The sequence below is a fragment of the Dreissena polymorpha genome, chromosome 4, assembly GCF_020536995.1.
Source record: "Dreissena polymorpha isolate Duluth1 chromosome 4, UMN_Dpol_1.0, whole genome shotgun sequence".
Lineage (NCBI taxonomy): Eukaryota > Metazoa > Mollusca > Bivalvia > Myida > Dreissenidae > Dreissena > Dreissena polymorpha.
In genome coordinates, this window is record NC_068358.1 from 138,865,862 (window position 1) to 138,881,777 (window position 15,916).

The following is a 15,916-nucleotide window of genomic DNA, read 5'->3' on the forward strand; positions in this document are numbered from 1 at the left end:
AAACTTCAGTTTTCGGTTGATTAGTTTTTTTTTTTATCAATTTTTTTTTTTTAGCTTTTATTCCACAAAAAACAAGTTAATATTGATGTGAATAGATATTGTGTTTGTTACATATATTAGGTTGATTGAAATCGATTTTATAGACCAACTGGTTGCTAAATTGTTTGACATCAACTCAGGTTAATAAGGAGGAAGACTCTGAGCTGTACGTATGTACTCATACAAGTTCAGAACATTCAAGATGAACAAGAATGATTGTATGTTAACTTAAAATAGATAAAAACACCCCAAATCAGTAAATGAAGAAGAATCATACATTGACCTGTTATATGGCTAGTTTGTAATTACAAAATTTTCTCTAGCACCTGTGGTTTTTTAATTCTAGTACTATCAGGCAAGTTTATTTTCAATGTTTTGACTTATTCTTGAAGCATTACTTTAAACGTAAACTTTGTGTCTTTGTTATTGGTACTATGGAAAACAAAATTTAGTGAAAATGTGGACAAAGATATGGTCCCATATCTCACCAATTTAAGTGTCTTATTAGGCCAAAAAAATAAATAGGTCCGTTTCTGGACTCCTTGGAAAAAAAAGGGTTGGTAGGTAGGGATTTTTTTTCTGGTACTAGAATGGAAGGCTACTTAAGCTTATAATAAGAAATACATGTATAAATATATGCTTTGTTTGCTTTATATTGCATCTTACATGAATGAAAATGATTTTTTTTTATTATTATTTTTGGGACCCCAATAAAAGTTGAGGGTCGGCGCCTATTCGGGACATACGGTCAGGCGACCCGAAACGGACCTTTTTTTTTGCCTAATGCAAGGTAGCCAAGTCAGATGGTTCTTAAATTACACCCTGTGTAGTAAAGTTGGGCTAATTTGATGCAAATAGTACATAGTTTGTAAAAAAAGTATGCTTTTTACTTGTAAAGGAATCCTGTCTCTTATACATGTAGACTTTGGCACAGAGCTCCAGATAAGGATTTCTAAAGGGTATTTTACCCCCTGATATTATTTTTAAAGGGTATTTAATTCTTTGTTTCTGCCATAAAGGGTATTTAGGAATATTTAGGGGTATATACCATTTCCATAGAAAACTGACATTAGCACATCACGTGTTGAATCTAGAAATATTATTATTTGTTACCGGTATTAATAAATGCAAACACAATAAATTGTAAATGATGATATGAACTGACTTTCTTTATAATAATCAACTAACATGTGTTGTATCTCTGTCTTGGGTCTTTCTTGCATATATTATAGTATTTGTATACCAGTAATACACGAACATCATTTTGCAATTAAAATAAGTTATGGCACTGCTTGTACAATTAAAAATAAAGTCACACTGCCTGTGGTCTATGTAAGTTAACTATAAACTTCTTCAACAATGAGATCGCTTAAAATTATTTAACAATTTATAAGCATCATAAGATTTATCTCTATTGGCATAATATACAGTTACTTCCTGCAGGAGCCGCTGTTCGCTTGAAACGTCCCTTTTCCCAAATAAGAACACAATGGGCCCCCATTTTGATTACAAGGTTCTTTTGATTGACTTACTTTTGATTCAAAGGTTAATTTACACTAAACACTCATCTGGATGATTGGTTAAACCGATTACGCACTTAAATTGATCAAAAATACATGCCAAGATTTGAATTGCGTAATGTTACGTACTGGGCCGATTTTTTAAAGCGTTTTTGTTTATTTTTCAATGCGTAAAGATGCAGATACGCATCTTATCTGGAGCTCTGCTTGGGCAAGTCTAGTTTTTATTCAAGACTCAAAAACAACTGTCATTAAACAGTCTCATGAATTATTGTGAATTAAGGGATAAGCTTTCACAGCACTATTATAGGGCAGAAATGATTGACCCAAATACACCCAAGACACTCAAATACACCCCTAAAGACACCCAAATTCTACCCCAAATACACCCAAATGTGCTCAAAATACCCAAATACTGTCAGTTTTGACACATTATGGCATATTTGTCCATATTTTTTATTAAGATAGGGTTCAGAGGGGGTAATCACGTGACAGACCAAGATGGCGACGTCCATGTCGAGGCAGGTATTTTTCGTCATTTATACCCTTTATTACTTGTATTATTAGGTTTTTATTCCGCTCACTTTCCAGCCATATTAGGAAGAAGTTATTGGCTTTTATTTCATAGTAATATTGGCTCTATATCTCGACTTTACTTGGTGCGAAATTTCTTAGTGGGATGACCTAATTAGGGCTCCACTAAGAAAATTTGCGGGGAGTAAAGTCGAGATATTAAGCGAATTTAAATACGAAATAAACGCTTATCACCTTTGTAGCTCACCTGATTGCTCAGGTGAGCATTTGTGACCGGTTCTTTGTCCGTCTTCCGTCCGTCCGTCCCGGTCCGTCCGTCGTCCGCATTTGGTTTGTAAACACTCTAGAGGCCACATTCATGTTGGATCTTCATGAAACTTGGTCAGAAGATTTGTCCCAATGATAACTTGATCAAGTTAGGAACTGGGTCATGCTGGGTCAAAAACAAGGTCACTAAGGTCAAAAAAATAAAAACCTTGTAAACACTGTAGAAAGTCACATTTCATGCCCAATCTTCATGTAACTTTGTCAAAATGTTTGCCTTTATGATATGTTGGTCGAGTTCAAAAGTGGTTCCGGTCGGTTTTGAAAAACATGGCCCCAGTGGGTGGGGCAGTTTTCCTTATTTGGCTATGGAGAAACCTTGTAAACCACTCTAGAAGTCACAATTTTTGCCCAATCATCATGAAAGTTGGTCAAAAACATTGGTTTTATTGATATCACGGACGAGTTCGAAAATGGTCGAGATCGATGGAAAAACATGCCACATGCGGGGCATTTTTCTCTTATATGTATATAATGAAAACATGTGAACCACTCTAGAAGTCACATTTTTGGCCCAATTTTCATGAAATTTGGTCAGAACATTTGTTTCTTTGATATGAGAGTTGAGTTCGAAAATGGTTCCGGTTCATTGAATAACATGGCTGCCGGGGGGGCCAGAGGGGGCAGTTTTTCCTAATTTTGCTATATATATCACATTATTAATGCATAATTATTGCCCTTATAGATTGTCCAAATTTTCATTATATTATACAAAATCCTTGTTAACACTCTAGAAGTCACAATTTTGTTTCAGATTTTATGAATCTTGGTCATAATATTTATTGTTGTAAGCAAAGTTTGATGTTTGGTAAGGGGGGGGGGTCAACTCAAAATATAGGTCACCAGGTCAAGTCTTACACAAAACAAAACACTCCATATGCCAGAGTTTTGGTTCTTGATCAGGATTTTTGTCTGGACAATATCTAGGTCAAGTTTGACGTTTGGTAAAGATTGAATGAACCGACTCCTCTCAGGTGAGCGAACTAGGGCCATCTGGGCCCGCTTGTTACTGATATGGCTGGAAAGTGAGCGTCATTTAAAAAATAAACAGAAGTAATTAAGGGTGTAAAAATGGCGAAAAAATACTGTCTCGGTATGGACGTCGCCATCTTGACTATCCCGTGATTACTCCCTCTGGGGTTAGGGTTGGGTATTTTGAGCATATTGGGTGTATTTGGGGATGTATTTGAGTGTATTTGGGTAAATCGTGCCATCCCTTATTATATATCCGTTTTGTTGATCAAACAGGCATGTACAGGAAATTGTTTATAAGTGCAAAATTATCTAATAATTTCAGTCAGCAGTTAAGCGCCTTTGACACTTAAAGAATCTGTGGAAGCCCCTGTATGCTTGACATTGAACTTTTTTTCGGCGTCAGCTGAATACGCCAGCTTTTCACCTTAGCCTGACCTTTGTTAGCGTCCAATAGAATTCAAATAAAACTTCCCGCGGCCAAGTACAGATGAATACACTTCATTGACTGCATTGGCTGATTTGATAATACCACTAGAACATTGGAAACATGTTCGCGTCTTTGTAACACTGTTTTACTGCGTGTTCAGCATGAAACAGTTTTATCTCTAATAAAAAGGCTTTATAGATAGAACAGTTTTACACTCAATCTCGACATCAATACAGTTTGTGCGTACATCTTTTATTTTCAGAGGATTTTCAGCGCGAGAACGTTGTGTACTTAAAGGCCATGTTCTCATATTTAGTACTGACTTCCATATTCCTGTCAACATGTTATATGTAAAAGTATAAAGAGCAGTGGAAGCGATGCCTCACTTTAATGTGTTGCATTTCAACCCGCGAGGTATAAGGGGTCAGTTCGCGGTTAGTGTGTTTGATTGTCAGAGTTTATATACAGGTCAGACCTTCTGTGCTGTTCGGAGTTCGCGGTCAGTTATATAATAGTTATATAATAAAGACGCTATAGCGTGAACTAGGTGAACCAGAATTTTCTTTACCACCAGAAAGATGTGAAATGAAGATATCCAGCGATATTATTTTATGGCATGTCAATAATAGATTCTTAATGTGTTTTCAACAATACCATGATAAATATTATTTTTAATTAATTAACAAGAATTATTCCATCATATTTACTAATGTATTATTGCAGCATATTGACTAATGTATTAAGTATGAGCGCGATGATTCTCGATACTGTTAATAATCGAATCAAATACACGTAGCAATTCCCGATAAACCACTCAAACAGGTTTGTTCGAAGAACGCGCGTATACATATTTAAAATATGTACGGAGACTTCGCGTGTGGCCGGTTGACTTTGGTTTTCTTTTTTGTATCTATAGGTTTATGACCAGCAATATGTAATAATGTAAAATAAGCCGCGAAAACTCCGCGTAACATCCCGCACTGCGTTTGATGCAGCTAAAAACTGCACAGAAAAAGATATTAGCTATCCTTGATCTCATTCATTTAAATCTTTACCTTTCATAAACTCCAACCACAATCAACGCCGTATATCTTTTTTAAAGATATTTCTTGTTAGTAATATACAAATATCAGAATAGACAGCTTGAAGCGAGTGTGACCAATTGTTGTTCTAGTTTTTGAAAACAGATCAGACATAAGGAATAAGAAGTTTAAAAAAAATATTTTTAAAACAATTCTACCAAAAATCAATTAAATTAGCATTTAATGAAAACTAATCATACAAGACATGTAAAATGTGTTGGAATCACAACTATTAGGTGCAGATTTTCTTAACAAAACAAGTTAATGTATATGCGTAAACTTGTTGTTTTGAATTTAAATGCAGTAAACAACATCCTGCCAATGGTACCATTATCATGTTTATTAAGTATTCCTTGTTCATAATTTGTGAAGGGGTTTTAGATTGAGAAAATAAAATGCTGACATTAAAATCATAATTATGTCCGTAAGCTATAACACCTTTTAGCAATTACATTTTGTATTTAGATTTATAGCCTAATTAGTCAATCCTGTAGTAATAAAGAATAGCTCCCAACATAAATTTACAGTGTTTTCTAAGTAATTATTTATTTCATCTTCTATATTGTTTTGAAAAACTACAGCTATAAGAATTGATTTATAGTGTATGTTTGCCATATGTAGGCTATTCAAAGGTAACATATAACTGAAATTGTATGCACTACCTATTACTTCATTTCACTTTTTACTTATACACTGAATAATGTATTTGAAAGCCATGTTAACAAATTTATGATGTTTATTGTCAAATGATTTAAGCAAATTGTGACATTTAGTGTCAAATGAATTAGGGCAACAGTGAATTAACAATTATTCTCCATAGGTCTTTCTTCCTTGTATTTACATTTTTGTTGGATTGAGTGATGAGGGCTCATAAACTTGTTGTTATGAGGATGTTTGCCAGACAGTAATTAATTTTCATTTCATTTCTTTCCTAACATTCATGCTTGCTGAGCAAATTAAAACTTACATAAGAGTACATTACAATATATTATAAATTGTATTTTTTCATTTACTTTATACGTTTTTGAAGTTTACATATTGCTCACTGTGATGTATAACACATGAATCTTTTCTCTGCACCACTTAAACATGATTCAATAATGATAAAGTAGACTTGTTTTGTTTTGAAATGTGCGGTTGAATGACTGCTCAATAATCTTGGGCTTCTGAAAAATAGAGTATCAATTGAACAATCAGCTAGTTGGATATTTTGTTTAGAGGTGTGCATTTTGTCTTTCCAAATTTCTTTGTGGTTATAGACATGAGCAAGTATTAATTGGTGCATGACTATTTGCCCATAGCAAATGAAATAAAAATATTGGAAGTTAATGTATTGCAAGCTTTATTTTAATACAGATATGTAGCATTATTTACCAGATAATTACTAGCATCAAAAATATACCAGATAATTATGTAACATCATACATGTTCACTTACAAACTAAATTTACAATACACATAAATGATATTAAGCATCAACCATGCATGATATATAGCATAACGAATATGTTAAATTGCACACATTATAGATTTGTGACATATACACACAATAGCTATTTAAAATAACACACTTGAACAAAAAAAATATCACAGCCAACAATCTACAAATGCTATTGCTCAGCAAGAAAACACATAACAATATCAGTGATTTTTTAGCTCGGTTGTTTTTGGAGAAAACCGAGGTATTGTCATAACCAGCTCGTTGTGTCTTCCGCCGTCCGCGTCGTGCTAAAACCTTAACATTTTGTTAAGGTTTTGAACATTGGCTCTTAAATAAAAGTGCTTCAACCTACAGTCACTAGGTCAAAGGTCAAGGTCACTGTGACCTCTAAAAAAATAATCTGACAAGCTTTCATTTATTCAAAACTGCACCAGCAGCTGAGCGTGGCACTCGTTATGCGGTGCTCTTGTTTCCTTCTTTACTAAGTACCGAAAGTGACGTAACGGCACTTACCAATCCGGGTAAAATAAAGAAATCCCACATGAAGATAGCAAAACATGAAATACCAATTTCCTAATTAGAAGATTTCCAGACGCAGATTTTCCCAATTTTTATTGCGCAAATGTTTCCAAAAAAATTGCTGGACATTGTTAGTTTGAAAAATTCATATACATTGTTGCATGCTAATTACATAAAAAAAAATGCAGTATGCAAATGCTGGTGTGTTTTCTTTGTTTATTATTATACCACAATTGTTAATCATTAAGACCCATTTACCTGACTATAGTGGCAATAAACTATAGCGAGCTCATATGACTGAATGCCTTTGCAATCTTGTATCATGATTAATCCTAGATAACCTCGCTTGGTTGTCCTTGAAAGCTAAACCACTGCATTACCCTCTGTTTATATGTTTCCCACAGGCTGATTAAGTTACCATAGGGTGAGACTTGGCCAACTGCTAATTCATGACAATATACAATAACCATGTTAAATGCAGTGACGTCAATGGTGATTGAATCTGGTAGTAAGCAATGATTTTTAAAGTAGGTCAAATGGTGCAGTGCGTGAATAGGATTTTTCAGTACCGTATATGCTCTGGTATTAATTTATGACTGTTTTTTATTCTTAAAGGAAGTTTAAGTGCTAATAAAGAGCTTTTAGCATACAGTGTTGTCAGTCATCACTTAGTGCATGCATGTATGTGTTTGGAAACTTTGTCTTTTAACACCTCCTTCTTAACAGTTGACAGATTTTGACAAAACTTTCCAGTATATTCAGTATATTCGGTAATACAATTTTGCGATGTAAAATCGAAAGTACATAGCGAAAATAGGTTACATAACGATATACACACTATAAATAACTAACGAAAGTTAATTGATAATTTTATATATAAAATATATACAATTCTCTACGCATGCACAATTTGTATTCCTGGGTTTACCACGTGACGATGATGATCAATCTACTGGCGTTATTTATAGTTAACTGGTAGTAACCTGGTAGACATACCCACTAAATTTATTACAGAATACACTGAAAATATGAAAACTTAACAACTTTTCTCAAGTAATGTAATATACCAGTCTTGATATTTTAATCAATATAAACTAATAATTGTAAAAAACAACGTATTTTACAACTTTTCTTTTCTTCGTCGTCGTGGTTGACTGCAGTCCCTTTAACAGCAAAACAAATATAAGCCTTGCTCTGGAAAAACTGGGCAAAAAATGCCTGTGTGTAAAGTGTTGTCCAATATTAGCCTGGCGTAATGCCTGTGTGTAAAGTGTTGTCCAATATTAGCCTGGCGTAATGCCTGTGTGTAAAGTGTTGTCCAATATTAGCCTGGCATAATGCCTGTGTGTAAAGTGTTGTCCAATATTAGCCTGGCTAATGCCTGTGTAAAGTGTTGTCCAATATTAGCCTGGCATAATGCCTGTGTGTAAAGTGTTGTCCAATATTAGCCTGGCATAATGCCTGTGTGTAAAGTGTTGTCCAATATTAGCCTGGCGTAATGCCTGTGTGTAAAGTGTTGTCCAATATTAGCCTGGTGTAATGCCTGTGTGTAAAGTGTTGTCCAATATTAGCCTGGCGTAATGCCTGTGTGTAAAGTGTTGTCCAATATTAGCCTGTAATGCCTGTGTGTAAAGTGTTGTCCAATATTAGCCTGTGTGTAAGGTGTTGTCCAATATGGGCTTAATGCCTGTGTGTGAAGCGTTGTCCAATATGGGCGTAATGCCTGTGTGTAAAGTGTTGTCCAATATGGGCGTAATGCCTGTGTGTAAAGTGTTGTCCAATATTAGCCTGTGCAGTCTGCAGTAATGCCTGTGTGTAAAGTGTTGTCCAATATTAGCCTGTGCAGTCTGCAGTAATGCCTGTGTGTAAAGTGTTGTCCAATAAAAGCCTGTGCAGTCTGCACATGCTTATCATGGATGAAACTGTCTACCTAAACTGGATTTTTTATGCTCCCCTTCGAAGAAGAGAGGGTATAGTATTTTGCACATGTCGGTCTGTCCGTCCATCCACCAGATGGTTTCCGGATGATAACTCAAGAACGCTTAGGCCTAGGGTCATGAAACTTCATAGGTACATTGATCATGACTGGCAGATGACTTCTAATGATTTTCAGGTCACTAGGTCAAAGGTTAAGGTCACAGTGACTTGAAATAGTAAAATGGTTTCCGGAAGATAACTCAAGAATGCTTAGGCCCAGGACCATGAAACTTGATAGATACATTGATCATGACTGGCAAATGACCCCTATTGATTTTCAGGTCACTTGGTCAAAGGTCAAGGTCACAGTGACTCGAAACAGTAAAATGGTTTCCGGATGATAAATCAAGAATGCTTAAGCCTAGGATCATGAAACTTCATAGGTACATTGATCATGACTAGCAGATGACCTCTATTGATTTTCAGGTCACTAGGTCAAAGGTCAAGGTCACAGTGACTTGAAACAGTAAAATGGTTTCCGGATGATAACTCAAGAATGCTAACACATAGAATCATGAAACTTCATCGGAACATTGATCATGACTGGCAGATGACCCCTATTCATTTTCAGGTCACTAGGTCAAAGGTCAAGGTCACAGTGACTCGAAACAGTAAAATGGATTCCTGATGATAACTCAAGAATTATTAGGCCTATAATCATGAACATTCATAGGTACATTGATCATGACTGGCAGATGACCCTATTGATTTTCAGGTCACTAGGTCAAAGGTCAAGGTCACAGTGACAAAAAATATATTCACACAAAGGCTGCCACAACTGACAGCCCATATGGGGGGAATGCATGTTTTACAAACAGCCCTTGTTTTTAAGAAGGGACTTCCTTTAAACGATGCCGTATAAGATGCCTTTAAAAAATGCCATAAAAGCGTTAAGTGCCTTCCTTGCTTATAGTCTGTATAATTAGTTAACAAACTACTTATGATTATAAAGCACCTGTCCACATAAATGGTTGATTGGTCACTGTCTGCTCAGGTACTACTCAAATGTACGAAGGGTACTCTTAAGTGTACTAAAATGTAACCCGGTGCATACCCGTAGCCAGGGGGGTGCGTTGGGTGCGTTCGCACCCAATCTTTTTGGACGAGTAAAAAAGTGTACTATAAGTTGCACCCAACTTTATTGGACGCAAAAACGGTTATTTATTTTTTCCAGGAACCTAGTGAGTCTTCGTATTTAAGCGTTAAAATAATGTTGTATTCAATATGCAACCGACAGGTCATAATATTTCTCGATTATGTCATTTCCAAGATAGCGCGTGATTTTTATTTACAAGTTTTAACCGTAGAATAGTTTAAATCAACAGAAGTTGTGACATCAACATTAATTTTTTAGAAGATCTAAGAAGCCGGTCCCCGCAAAATGGAATCTGAATCTTTCTTACAAATAGATATTTGTTTTCTGTATAGTGCAAAATTATGAACCTGGCAATCTAATCCGTATAAAATCGATACTTATTTATAGATAATTTGATACTAAATGATTGTTTGTACTTTTGTCATCGTTATTAATGTCTATAACTGTAATAGATACCATAACAAAATGTTGAAGCCTACTTATTGCGAGTTGAAATCCCAGTCCAATAACCTTTTTCAACAATTATCTAAATGGCTAGAAAATTTTTAGATGATAATTAACGGAATGTTATGTCAGCTTCCGAAAATGGCTGAAATCAAAGGACACCCTTCGACTATTGCCAAAGATTTATGAGCCACTGGTTAATAACTTTGCATTAATACCACGATTTATAACAAGAACACATTGTGCACAGCATTTTCGACAAACTGAGTTGTCTTTTTGTTATATCCCCGTACAACAATTTTCGGATCCCCTAAAGGGTTTTCCAGCAAAAAATATCAGCTATGCCCAAGTTATGATATTTTTTTGTTGAATGACAAGAAAACAAATCATTGTTACAGAGCAATGTAGCTTTTTTGTAGTTTACCAACACTTAATGGCATCTGTTCTGCTACACATACACAACTTTCCACAATGTTTTAATTATGTTAAACTTGACACTAGGAATGTCCTATTCTTAAACAGTTGTTATAATGAATTTTAAACGTTATAACATATGATCAGATGGACGTTAACGTTTAATTTTCATCAACTGTGACGGACCTTGAGCATATATCGGGTAAATAAGTTCATCTTTTTTCTTTAACATCCTGGTATACATTGTTAAGGACTTTGATACCATAGGGCCAGTAGTTTTTGGTTATAGGGTCTTAATGATGCCTAGAGAGTTATATGTTTTTGAAATTCGTTTAGAAAAAAATAGCTAATTTGTTAAAAATAGTTAAAAAATAAATAAAGTAACCAGTTATACCATTTTGATTTCTTTTTAGTATTGATGAACATAAGAGAAGACCCCATTTTGTTAATCAGTGTTTGTTGAACAAATACACTATTAGCATGTTTAGAGCAAAGCTAGAGTGTTTTGATATTTTATACCGTTGTTATTGTTGATTTTACATTCTATAAATGTGTTGTTACATATGCAAACAAAGTGTGTGCGCGCATACCTGGGTAGCGTTAAACACCGTATAAAATGATATATATCCTTGACTGATCGAAAAAGGTGGTTATTGAAAAACGTGGTGGGGAATACATGTATGCTATATCATATTCATATCATCAGTCACTGAGTTTGGTCAATGAAAGTGAAATTTTATATATAAATGCTCTATAACTTCAGTCTCTACAGTTGAAAGTGACCAGAATGCAGGAGTTTACGTTTCATGTTCAAAATTCTCTAGGGGGAGGACCTCCAAAGCCACCGATTGCAGGAGGAACATCCCCTCCCGCACATACCCCCTTTGACTCTTCTGTGCTCAATAACAATCCTCGATGGCAAAAATTCACACACCCCTTTTCAAAACCCTGGCTACGGCCCTGGGTACAGGAAATATACTAAAACGTAAGCAACCAATTTAGACTGTACCCAAGTTGTATTCCTCCCAAAAATCTCTATGTCGTGAAAATTTTCTTTGAACAAAATCTGCCTCAACATTCTTACTTGAGTATGAGTTTCAATAAAATAGAGGTCATTTTTAGTCCCCTACCGGTTTCACCAGAGGGGACTTATGGTTTTGTCTCCGTCCGTCCGTCCGTCACACTTTTCTGGATCCTGCGATAACTTTAAAAGTTCTTAATATTTTTCATGAAACTTGAAATATGGATAGATGGCAATATGGACATTATTCACGTCATTCCAGTTTGTTCATACGTCAACAATTCTGGTTGCTATGGCAAAAAATTGACTAGACTGCTGAAAATGGTGTTTTTTTCTGGATCCTGCGATAACTTTAAAAGTTCTTAATATTTTTTCATGAAACTTGAAACATGGATAGATGGCAGTATGGACATTACGCACGTTATTCATTTTGTTCATACGTCAACAATTTTGGTTGCTATGGCAACAAATAGACTAGAAATACTGCTGAAAATGGTGTTTTTTTCTGGATCCTGCGATAATATAAAAGTTCTTAATATTTTTTCGTGAAACTTGAAATATGGATAGATGGCAATATGAACATTATGCATGTCATTTCATTTTGTTCATACGTCAAAAATTCTGGTTGCAACAAATAGACTAGAAATACTGCTGAAAATGGTGGTTTTCTGGATCCTGCGAAAACTTATTAAGTTCTTAATATTTTTTCATGAAACTTGGAACATGAATAGATGGCAATATGGACATTATGCATGTCATTTCATTTTGTTCCTACGTCTAAAATTCTGGTTGCTATGGCAACAAATAGGCTAGAAATACTGCTGAAAATGGTGGTTTTCTGGATCCTACGATAACATTAAAAGTTCTAAATATTTTTTCATGAAACTTGGAACATGGATAGATGGCAATATGGACATTATGCACGTCATTTTATTTTGTTCCTATGTCAAAAATTCTGGTTGCTATGGCAACAAATAAAAAAAATATTCTGACAATGGTGGAATTTCTGACAATGGTGGAGCCGGTAAGGGACTTTTATTGCTTTGCAATAGTCTTGTTCAAAATATTAACATAAATATGAACATTGTTAACTTGAAAAAAGCAGATAACAACCATTTTAGTGTTAGAATTCCTGAGTATGTTTTAATATATATTCCGTACCCGTGGTACATTTTTAGAGTACCCGTGGTACATTTAAGTAACACTGAGCTAACAATAACCAATCAAGCTCCACTAAAACTGAACAAATAACTATGCCGAAATTACATGTATTTCCAATTAACATATACTGACAAAAATACAAAAGCCTTATTAAAATCTGTTTAAAAATAACAACTGAATTAGATGCCTCTTGCTGGTAAATTTATAAAGTACAGTTCTTTTTAACGAGGGTACTCTTTTGAGACCAAAGCATTCTTAGATAAACAATTTCGACTGGGTTTTCAACAAAGCTTTAAATTATTTTTCCTATATTGGGGTATGGAAGGCAGATGGGGGTAAAATGTTTTCTTGTCTGTGATGTTACATAGAACATGTGTATATCATCATAAAGGTATTTCCTTTGTCTTTGTTATGACTCCTTGAATGTGTTGGGGAATTTACTTGAATACTGAAATTAACTTTTAAGCTATGATTAATTACAAAATATACATGTAATTTTAAAAATTCTTTAGAATGATCTGTTTCATCTGTGAACTTTAAAAATTGTTTGTCATATATTACACTCTTTTGTTGACCGGTGGTTTCTTTTTTTAAATCCGTTAACAATATAAATAATCTTTTAAAGCATAATATGCATGGATTATAACAAAAGGATAATTTATAACAATTAATCCTACAAACTGTAAAATTGTAGTAAGATTGTAATAAAAGATGATACACAAACACTAAATGTTGATCTTTGTAACTAGGAATGAAATAAGTTCTTATGCTTGGATAAAGTTGCCATTAAATTATTAGGATGTAGAAAGTAGAATATCAGGTTATAAACACAAATTTAAACAAACAAAAAAGATTGAAATATGCTACAATGACAAATAATATTGCATAAACTGTTTAGGTGTTGAGTATTGGTAGAGATACGGTAATGGACCAAACACTACTGGCTAACTGGTGTAAAACTGTGTCAGTTATTAAAGTTTCTGTTTTGATACATTGCTCAAGGGATGTTATTGTAGCTTAGGATACCATTTTTTCTATGCAATCAGGTAAGAAGTTTCAAATGTCCTGGGTAAATATTTTAGTTCTTCATAATAACTATTAACAAAGATGTAAAGCTTTTTTGTTTATTTAAAAAAAATCAAAATGATAATGACAATTATTTTACAGTTTATGATATTGAAATTTTAGTATTGAATGCCTTGTTAAGGGTTTTTCTCAACTCTCATAAAAAGTTTTTATTTTGTGTTTGATTTTATTAATATAATTAAGGATAGATTGTTGTTAGTTGGTTGTTTATTTGTAAATAATTAAGTAATTATGCAAAGGAATAAAACAATTAGGTTGTTATCCTGAGTTATATCATGGTGTTTATCATGAGTTATATCATGGTGTTTATCCTGAGTTATATCATGGTGTTTATCATGAGTTATATCATGGTGTTTATCCTGAGTTATATCATGGTGTTTATCATAAGTTATATCGTGGTGTTTTTCCTGAGTTATGTGTTTATCCTGAGTTATATCATGGTGTTTATCCTGTGTTTTATCCTGTGTTTTATCCTGTGTTTTATCATGGTGTTTATCATGAGTTATATCATGGTGTTTATCCCGAGTTATATCATGGTGTTAGACCTGAGTTATATCATGGTGTTTATCATGGGTTTTATCATGGTGTTTATCATGAGTTATATCATGGTGTTTATCCTGAGTTATATCATGGTGTTTATCCTGAGTTATATCATGGTATTTATCATGAGTTATATCATGGTGTTTATCATGAGTTATATCATGGTGTTTATTCTGAGTTATATCATGGTGTTTATCAGTTATATCATGGTGTTAATCCTCAGTTATTCTCATGGTGTTTATCCTGAGTTATATCATGGTGTTTAATAGTTATATCATGGTGTTTATCCTGAGTTATACCATGGGGTTTATTCTGAGTTATATCATGGTGTTTATCCTGAGTTATATCATGGTGTTTATCACTTATATAATGGTGTTTATCCTGAGTTATTTCATGGTGTTTATCCTGAGTTATATCATGGTGTTTATCGCGAGTTATTATACTTTGGTGTTTATCCTGAGTTATATAATGGTGTTTATCCTTGGTTTGGCACATTACTGTGATGTATAATTCATGGATTGTTTGCCTTTATGCATATATCTAATTGCTTTTTTATTCCTGTAGGTAGTTTATGAGTTGATTGAAAAATCTTGCAATAAATTCTGTTGTTATTCTAACGCTCACAATGATTGGAAGTTTAAATCATCAAACGTCTGGTGTCCAATTTAAAGTAAAAACCTTTAGGCTAATTTTGTTAACGATCTATATTACACATTAGTACAATGATTGAGTCTGTTATCTGTATGGCTAATTGAGCCTGAATGATCAATGAAGTACTTAAACTAAAGCTTACATACTATAGTGGAGATAGAAAGCTCAATCCTGCCATGTTTGTTCTTTATTATTTCCTTCTTGTTCTTCCTTGGTAATTATATCTATAAATACAAAAAGCAAAGTGGATTTCTTTATTCAATATGCCTTTAGTGTAAAAGGAATTATTATACAAGCCTCAGGTGGGAGGAGAGTTGCTTTTTCCCTGCAAAGTTCACGGACCTAGGTACCATAATTCAATAAAAGGTATGAAAAAACATTCTTACTGTTCTTGCCGTTACATTATGCATCAAAACTAACTGTCCAACTCATTTTGAAACCTTTGCAGTGTTTATTTTCACCTATAGGGGAATGGTGGCGGGGCCCATCCAAAGGGAAAAAACGCGTTGTTTTTTAGGAAAAGGAGAAAATTAAAAATTCACTCTTTTATATGTAGTGATATTTATTATATGAATACACATGTTTGTATGAATGTAATATTCACAGCTGAGTGTCTCTGTCCTTTTTCTTAAATATATATTAATGATTTTTTCAACATTAGTTTCA

General features: G+C 34.0%; 1 protein-coding gene across 1 annotated transcript in view; it reads left to right on the forward strand.

The window, feature by feature from the left end:
* The first annotated feature begins 13,880 nt into the window (after positions 1 to 13,880).
* Positions 13,881 to 15,916, forward strand: part of LOC127876904 (high affinity cAMP-specific and IBMX-insensitive 3',5'-cyclic phosphodiesterase 8B-like) — a 406,208-nt gene continuing 404,172 nt past the window's right edge. The window contains exon 1 of the mRNA XM_052422410.1: positions 13,881 to 14,019. The gene's annotated coding sequence lies outside the window, so the exon portion shown is untranslated. The remainder of the gene's footprint in view (positions 14,020 to 15,916) is intronic.